Raw genomic sequence first — 9,702 nt, forward strand, 5'->3', positions numbered from 1 at the left:
ATACTAGGGGTCTGTATAGGTACTGCAGGGAGTCGGAGGACAGAATATTAAGCATATCAATTTTAAAAGACATGACATTTCTAGCAATTTGAATGAACGTTTAACTAATGATCTGATATGATTGATGTGAATCATTTTTTTTTTAATTAGTAACTAGCTTTTAATATTGGGGGTCCCTGAATCAATGCCACAAAATGTGGTCAAGGTCACACATTTGCATAATTGATTAGAGGCCTATAAATAGTGCAGAATCTTGAATATTTCTGTTTGAAATTTTTCCAAATCCTAAAACATTCCTTTTATTTCCAGGTTAAAATTCGGGTTGAATTCCAGATTTTCAATGTGGACCTTTGAATGGCATCGTATGTTAGTCATATATGTAAAGTAAGACTTCAAACTCAAAATGCAATTTGCATCAGTGATCTTTCATTGCCCTGTCCATGTCATTTCAACCACAGTAATAATGTGAGAGTTTATACTGCGTTTTTATTATACTGCTCGAGCTGTAGCAGTATCAGCTTTCGGGTTATCTTGAATTCAGCCCTGAGTTCTGCAGTGCTATCTGGATACAGTCCAATAAAGGGAGAATGGAGAGGAATCCAGTTGGCGATGGTTGACAAGGACTGTGCTTATTACAAAGTCACAGTTGCCATCATTCTGTGGTGCTCATTCACAGAGTATGTCCTGTACAATTACCGATATGATAATAAGAGAGTTTAAGTAGGCAGAATTTAAACAAGACAAATTAAAAGTAAAATAAATTAAAAAGTAGTTAAAGGATTAAACCACTGGAGTCTTATGGATTACCTTTATGCTATCTTTTATGTCCTTTTTGGAGCTTTGAAATTTAGTCACCATTCACTTGCATTGTATGGACAAACAGACATCATATCTCCATTAAAATATATTTGTGTTCCGTGGAAAAAAAAGTCATATGAGTTTGAGATGGCATAAGGTTAAGCATATGATGAGATAATTTTACAAAGCAAGCATCTATATTTCAACACAACTGCTTTTTAAATTCAGATGAAACGGAATGACACTTGTTTCCCGAATACTTCTTCCCAAATAGTCTTTCATTGGTCGAAAACAGATAGCCCCGCCCCAAACCCCTTTGCTGTGTCTGGCTGGTCGGTTCACTCAAAAGAAACAGAGCATTGAAAGTGCCAGTCTTTACACTTTTCTGGGAAATCAACCTGTGGATGGTTTACTAGTTGTCAACTGGAATTGGATAAAGTGTATTAACATGGGAAAAATTAAACATGAATTTTAAATATGTTCTTTAAAAGAGATGGCATATGTCAGCTTTTATTTTTTTTACGTCAAGAATGATACTGAGTGTTTTATAGTCATTTTTTACTATAATGAAAGACAGAATACAACTTTGATCCAACCCTAAATGCGTCTTAACATTTTTTGTGCTTAATGAACAGCCTGCTTTTGGGAGGTTTTGCAAACCTATGCAATCATTTTTTTAAATCTTATTATTATGCTGTTATTTGAATGTACTCTAATTGTTTGGTAGTTGTAATGCGCAAATATTCTTATTGCGATCATGATTGTGATGCGATGCCCAGAGGCTGCATTTATTGGAGGAAGTACTGTTGTGGGCATCTGGTTTATTAAAGCAATTTTTAGATTTTTTTGTTTCCTACTTTTCATGATTTTTTCTTGATCACGCTGCTCTCAAAACATCTTGTGGATGTCAAAACATGTTTACAGAGTTTAAGAGCTAGTGCCCTTAATTTTTATGAATGTTTGCGGTAATGGATTGTTTCGTTAGCGAAAAACAAATCTTTTGTTGAATCCATTTTTTTTAAATTATTATTATTTATTATTATTGGTTGTATTAAAACACCATTAAAAGGGAAACAGTCACTGAGAAAGAAGAGCAGGATATGTTTTATTTTTATTTTTATTTTATTTTAGAAATTCTGTTAAAGGTGCTGTAAGCGATTTCAGCGTTCTGAAGCTTTCATGTGACTGAGCTGTTGAATTAGCCACACCCCTCATTCCAAAACCCTGCCCTCCAAAGATAATTTTGTGACCGAAACCGAGCAGAAGAGCAGCATTGTTCCTGTGGCTGTCAAATTCAACAGTGGCACAATAGCGCCCTCAACTGACAAACATTATGAATTATAGCCTCAATGATCCACTTCAAAAACAACTCTATGAGAACGAGCAAAATGATTGACATAATTTTAAAAAAAAATGTTTTTATTTTTTATTTTTTGCTGTTTACAAAATCTACAGCTGTCACAGAGACCGGTGAGATATCTCAGGACACTTATTTTATTAATATCTTTAAGGGAGTAGGAACTTTTTTTTTTTTTTTTGGCATACTTTTCCATGAAAATATCGCTTACCGCACCTTTAATTGAATCAGAGTTCTGGTAAAAAGAAAGGCTTATTCCCCTTGATGAAATATTTTATTCATGCCAGTGATTGTTATTTACTTGTGAACAGTTACAATAAAGGAGAAAATGTGAACTTTTCTCACCCCCTCAGTGGACATTTCAGCTTGAAAACTGCAGCGATACGTGTAATTTCATTTAGCAAAAAATTTTTACCACAGTCTCGTAATTTTCAGGCTGGTATAAAAATAAATTAAATATATACTATATGTAAACAGTACAGTTTAGATAGTTATGTCAAGTTCTTTCTGGTAACTTTGCCGTGTCATGTGGATGTTACCTGCTTTATGTGGTTTTGACATGAGTTGAAAGATCGGATATAGCTTTGCACCCGCAAGGTTAGTAACCTTTTTTTCCACACTGGTCTCATGTATCATGTATGATATTGTTTAAGTCTTGTGCCTTAATGTTTGTAACAGTGCATTTTTAACATTCATATAGACTTCCAAATAATTTGAAATAATTTTCGGAGATAATTGACAGTATGTCACAGATTCTATCATTACAGCATTATTTCGCTGGAATTCAACATACGGTAGTTACAAAACTACCAGTACCCTGACATCTAAAAGTAAGGGATATTATATTACATAATATACCATCATTAAACTTCTAAAAGTCTCGAGAGGTCCCCCTGTGGCTTCAAATCTTTTTTGTGAGCTGAGCTCACCAAAACGTAGCCGCTCCATTTGAATAATGTAGAGAATCTCATTTAACCATCTCTTAAAACAAGGGGCTTGTGAAGATTTCCAATTAAGAAGTATTACCTTTTTGGCTGCAATCATGCCCACCATTAAATTCTGTTGATGGGTATGAGGGAGAGCACCAGTCAGATCAGAATAGACGAAAATAGCCAGATTGTGGTCAGGCTGAATATCAATTCCATATGCTCTTGAAAACAATTAAAAAATGTTCGACCAAAAATCATACAAAATAGGGCAATACCAAAGTAAATGCTCCCATCAGGCATCTTTGCATTAATTCAAATGTGTTTACCTATTCCTGTGTTGCTTCTGGTAGCACGTTGCACGAGCATCCTCAGAGACTCTGGTTTTTGTCCCGTGGAAACCAGTAAGTAATCCCGTTCACATAAACAACGGAACGATTCACTGGTTGCATTTTCCCTCTAAGATTAAATGTTTAGGTTTAGGGTTGGGTTTTGGGTTAGGGGGTAGAGTTAATTAAATATGCATTGCTGTTGACTGTATTAAATATTTACAACTAAAAATAAGTCACCTAATAAAAATGTGGGCGTCACTGTGGACATTTCACAAGAAAACTGGACTTTGCACGCGCCCATACTTTCAACAACACTTCTAGCTTTTAGAATTTTTTGGCACAAACCGATTTCAGCTTAAGAACTTTTTAAGCACAGACCGATTTCAGCTTGAGAACTTTCGACATACTGTCGCCGAATTCACAGTGAGATCAGTCTGGTCATTTCACCGTAACTTTTATTGAATCAGAAGTTCCTTTAAATGAGTTTGGACCATGCAGTTTTCACACTTGCTTCACTCAGTCAGATTATGGTCTTGGGAGGAGGTTTGGCCTTGTGGTTATGGGTCAGGACTATCACTCAAAGATTGTATAGAACAGTATGTTTGAATCCCACAAATATTCCAAAAGCTGTAACCATTGAGCCTTTGGGCAAGACACTGCACCCTAGATTGCTCCTCTTGGACTATCCTAAGTGTACTGTAAATAACTTTAGATAAATATCTCTGCTAAGTCTTAGGTGCGCAGCCTGAACCAGTAACCTGGTTGTTGGACCGTCCCTCCGTATAAGCATTTATTGGTCATTTGTTGTCATATGGTATAGTGACAGATCCTTTACCCAAAGAAAGATCTGTATTTGTGTGTGAGAGTGAAATGAAGCAGGCCCTCATACCGATTCACAAACTCTATTTCAGGGTGAGTAGAATTTGCCAACTGTCTCTGCTTCTCCCTGACAGCTCGTTTCCCTGGTGACATTCAGAAAATTCAGTCATGAATTGAGGTCTCGGTTTGTTCAGAGGGCAGTGATTCCCATCATTGGTGGGGTGTTTGTGTTTTTTTGTGTTTCTTTTCTTTTCTAATACAAAAGGATTAAAAGATTCGCCAGCGGTTTGGAGCTGATGTCATGGCAGAAGCAGTGACCCCACAGGACCAATTGGAGGAAGGTTTTGAGGATGAATTTGGAGAAATCATCAAGAGTCGATCAGGTAGGAAAAAACCTGATGATTGCTATAGATGTTGATAATATGCCATATCAAGTTAGATGCATCATCAAAAAACATCAACTTCATAAAAATCATAGCTGGCCTTCCAGCTTGTTCTTAGCTTTCGAGTTTTCTTTTAGTTATAAAGATGCAAGAATTGTCATTTACTTATTTTGTTTGCTTATACTCTTATGTCCTGTACCTTAATATGACAATATTTATTAAATTAAATTAGGATTATTCAGTTATTTCACTTGAGAGATCTTAATACATTTTGACAGATACCGACGTATTCTTTCCCTTCATAATAATCATCACAATCACCACATTTCACTCCAGACTCAGTCATTGTAAAAATGAAATGAGTACTGACATTGACAGTTTATATTTGTTGGTGAATTAATCTTTCTACCCCTTTATAACATGGTTCTGAAATACCTTATTTTGACTGGTCAATCGCAGCGTTTTGCGGTCAGACGTTTTTGTATAATGACTTCTAAACTGTATATTTGACCGTTGTCCCTGGCAACCAATTTCCTGTGTGCTAATTTCATGTATCTAGTGTCTCTCCACAGCCTATTTCTTATCACTTAATTAAATAATTTCAGCTCCAAAAATTTTGAGTCCATTTATTCATTATTTTGTAAGTAATGATGTTATAAGAGTTATTATCTACAGTCAGTCAAGGGTGACATTTGTTATGAAGCATTTTGAATGATTCTGTATCTTTAAAAAAAAAAAAAAAAAATCTCTGGCCTGTGCTCCACCCTGAGTGAGTTCATGTCTTTTTTTTTTTTTTTTTTTCATCACTGTCATGCTGTATTCAGTAGGGAGTATGAGTGATCTATAAATGCTCTCTGGTGGAAATAGGACAGGTCTTAAAGAGCTTGAAATAGTTGCAGCTGCCTAGTGTTGGGTTTCAGTGATTTAGTCATGTTGTTGTTGGCCTTCTCTTGTTTTGTTGGCAGGAGACTCACTCTCGTTTGTCTTTTGTGTCTTCCATGCAGGCATGTTTATGAGCAGCAGTGAAAGTCGGGCAAATAAGTCAACAGCTTGAAGATGAGCCAGAGGACAAAAAAAATACAGCAAACCTGGGAGAACAGATTTTTGAGATAAGACACCTGTTATCTGTCCCACATGGTCAGATCTTTAATTGATTTATCAGCACTGATTGTATCAGTGCACTCTTAAAAATTAAGGTTCTTGGAAGCACCTTAGGGTGCTTTCACACTAGCACTTTTGGTGAGCACTGCGCACCCGGGTTCGAATAACGTCAAAGTTCAGTTTGTTTGGTTTCACACTGGCAGTTTAATCTGAAACAGAGCACGGTTTACATGAATGTTTAGTAATGTGAAAGCTGTCATGCAGACCGGGAAGTGTACCGTGGTATCGAACCCAAGACTACATGTAGGAGTTGATCTGAGTGCGGTTGCACTGGGACTGTGGCGCGGTTCGCATGAGTGAGAAAGCAACTTGTACTCTGGTCTGCACTTGTTCAGGAAGTAAAATGACTTGCGCATGCATTTTTGACGATTTAAGCATGATGACATCATCAGTTGCACAAAAACAAACAAACACACATGCATCATGAGTGGCAGGGAAACACTGCGGGACACAGAAAGGTGAGGTGCCTTTTAGGGCGTACTCACACTAGGCTCGGTTGCCTTGTACCGTGCCCAAGCACAATTGTCCCCATTCCCACGCTGGCTTGCACTCACATTGCACTTAACGTTCCGGGCCTGAGCGTCATTACGATGCAACTTTTTGTTTTGAAGAAAACAGGAAGAAAAGTGCTCTCGCATTGCACAATGGAGTCCATCATTGTAACGTTACTTACTTTGTGGCTTATTTTGAGTCGTTTGGGGCGCGGTGACATATGGCCCTCTCACATGCCTAATTGTCAACAGCATCGTACCACTGGAATTTATCCTTTTCATCCGACGAGCTGCCAGATTTACGGAGTGCATTCAGTACCTTCAGATACTTGTTCCTGTATACTCTCGTCTGCCCAAATTTCCAGTAAACACTGCACCTGTGCCATAGACCAAAGTGATCCCTTTTCCCAGTCGCATCATTGACGTCATGTTTCAAGTTCCGTGCTTGGTCACAGTAGTGATCACACTAGATGCGTACCGTGCCTGAGTCAACTGAACCGTGCCCGAGCCACCTCTTCAAGCAGGCCAAGGCACGGTTCAGCGATCACACAAGTCAAACGAACTGGACTTTGGGGGTCAGACGTGCTCGGGCACGGTACAGATTGCCTAGTGTGAGTACACCCAGTGAGTGAGTGTGCAACCAGCTGTGTCCTCAAAAAAGATTGTTTGTGAGCATCAGATATATTCTCCTTCCCCTGGACATGTACAACTGCTGAATTACAGCATGCGAAGCACAGAGGCACAAGTGTCGTTCACTCTGGTGTGCATAATAACACAAAATTAATAACAAACACAAATATAGCGACCCGCGTTGTGCTTTCTATCATGTGCACATATGTGATGACGCAAGTTGATGACGTAAAAGCACCGGGGTTCGACAGAATCATACACAAGCAGACCAAGGCTGCAGTGGGCCCCGGGAACAATCGCGCTCGGATTCAGTCCGCAGCAAACGTGCCCAGTGTGAAAACCACCTTAAAAAGATGATCTGGGTACGGTTCATGTGAACTCCGGTGCGGTTCGCTGCTAATACGAACACAATCGTACCAAATCGCGGAAGTGAACCGCTTGTGATGACGTATAATTTGTGTCTTTGCAGGCTCAAGAAGCAATTTTTATAATATAATGCATTTCTTATTCCTGCTTGTGTCCAAATAAATCACCTTCAGAGAGCAGCTCACATTCTTCGAATCTCTTGCAACGCATCTGCGGGATAGCGGCAGACAAACGCTAACATTCATCACATAATTGCACATTTAATGTATTCGTGGCAGACAAATGTAATTGTCATTTTGTGCATGTAAAGCTTTGGTGGTAAATCCAAAGAAATGAATACTTTAATAACACAGCGAAGCTGATGTCTTCTTGAGTTGTTGGCTAATTACAGTGGTTAAACAGCTGCGTTTGTACTCACGTTGATGATGCAGTTGGACCATGGTTCAGACCCAAATAATTTTTATCCTAGGGTTCTTGAGTTGGTTATATGGAGGCATTTGGAGGTTTTGGAAGTTTTTGATGAACCATATAGATTATTTTCTAAAGATCTGGACATGAACATTTACAATTAAGACTGAAGACTGTTATGAAATATCCAGGTTACAGTATAAGTAACCCCAAAATAAAATAAAAAATATATATAAAGAGAGAGAGAGAGAGAGAGAGAGAGAGAGAAGTTATAGCCTATTTGGGAAGGTAAACAAATATTTAAAAGATTCCTTTTCTTTTTTTCTTTTTTTTTATTAGTTTTGTTTTATTTTTTGCATTTCAACATTATTTTCATGACAGTTCAGTACACAATCCACCCCAATGGTCAGTAGCATACTATAAAATGCTTATTACTGTAATGCATTAAATAAACAAATTTAAATAATATTTAATAATTATACAACATAATATTGCTATATTATTATTTAAATAAATAATATTTAAGCCATTTTGCCACAACTTTGGAGGTATGCTTGGGGTCATTATCCATTTGGAAGACCCATTTGAAACCAAGCTTTAACTTTCTGGCTGATGTCTTGAGATGTTGCTTCAATATATCCACATAATTTTCCTTCCTTATGATGCCATCTATTTTGTGAAGTGCACCAGTCCTTCCTGCAGCAAAGCACCCCCACAACATGATGCTGCCACCCCCATGTTTCACGACTGAGATGGTGTTCTTCAGCTTGCAATCTTCGCCCTTTTTCCTCCAAACATAATGATGGTCATTATGGCTAAACAGTTCAATTTTTGTTTCATCAGACCAGAGAACATTTCTCCAAAAAGTAAGATCTTTGTCCCCATGTGCACTTGCAAACTGTAGTCTGGGATTTTTATGGCAGTTTTGGAGCAGTGGCTTCCTTGCTGAGCAGCCTTTCAGGTTATGTTGATATAGGACTCTTTTTACTGTGGATATAGATACTTGTCTACCTGTTTCCTCCAGCATCTTCACAAGGTCCTTTGCTGTTGTTCTGGGATTGATTTGCACTTTTCGCACCAAACCACGTTCATCTCTAGGAGACTTCCAGCGTGGTACTGTGATAGGATGCCACCTGTGCAACAAGTCCAGTCATGAAATTTCCTTGCTACTAAATATTCCACAGTCAACTGTCAGTGGTATTATAACAAAGTGGAAGCGATTGGGAATGACAGCAACTCAGCCACGAAGTGGTAGGCCACGTAAAATGACAGAGCGGGGTCAGCGGATGCTGAGGCGCATAGTGCGCAGAGGTCGCCAACTTTCTGCAGAGTCAATCGCTACAGACCTCCAAAGTTCATGTGGCCTTCAGATTAGCTCAAGAACAATGCGTAGAGAGCTTCATGGAATGGGTTTCCATGGCCGAGCAGCTGCATCTAAGCCATACATCACCAAGTGCAATGCAAAGCGTCGGATGCAGTGGTGTAAAGCACGCCGCCACTGGACTCTAGAGCAGTGGAGACGCGTTCTCTGGAGTGACGAATCACGCTTCTCCATCTGGCAATCTGATGGACGAGTCTGGGTTTGGCGGTTGCCAGGAGAACGGTACTTGTCTGACTGCATTGTGCCAGCTGTGAAGTTTGGTGGAGGGGGGATTGTGGTGTGGGGATGTTTTTCAGGAGCTGGGCTTGGCCCCTTAGTTCCAGTGAAAGGAGCTCTGAATGCCTCAGCATACCAAGAGATTTTGGACAATTCCTTGCTCCCAACTTTGTGGGAACAGTTTGGGGATGGCCCCTTCCTGTTCCAACATGACTGCACACCAGTGCACAAAGCAAGGTCCATAAAGACATGGATGAGCGAGTTTGGTGTGGAAGAACTTGACTGGCCTGCACAGAGTCCTGACCTCAACCCGATAGAGCACCTTTGGGATGAATTAGAGCGAAGACTGCGAGCCAGGCCTTCTCGTCCAACATCAGTGTCTGACCTCACAAATGCGCTTCTGGAAGAATGGTCAAAAACTCCCATAAACACAC

Source organism: Myxocyprinus asiaticus, chromosome 8 (genome assembly GCF_019703515.2).
Source record: "Myxocyprinus asiaticus isolate MX2 ecotype Aquarium Trade chromosome 8, UBuf_Myxa_2, whole genome shotgun sequence".
NCBI classification, from domain to species: Eukaryota; Metazoa; Chordata; class Actinopteri; order Cypriniformes; family Catostomidae; genus Myxocyprinus; species Myxocyprinus asiaticus.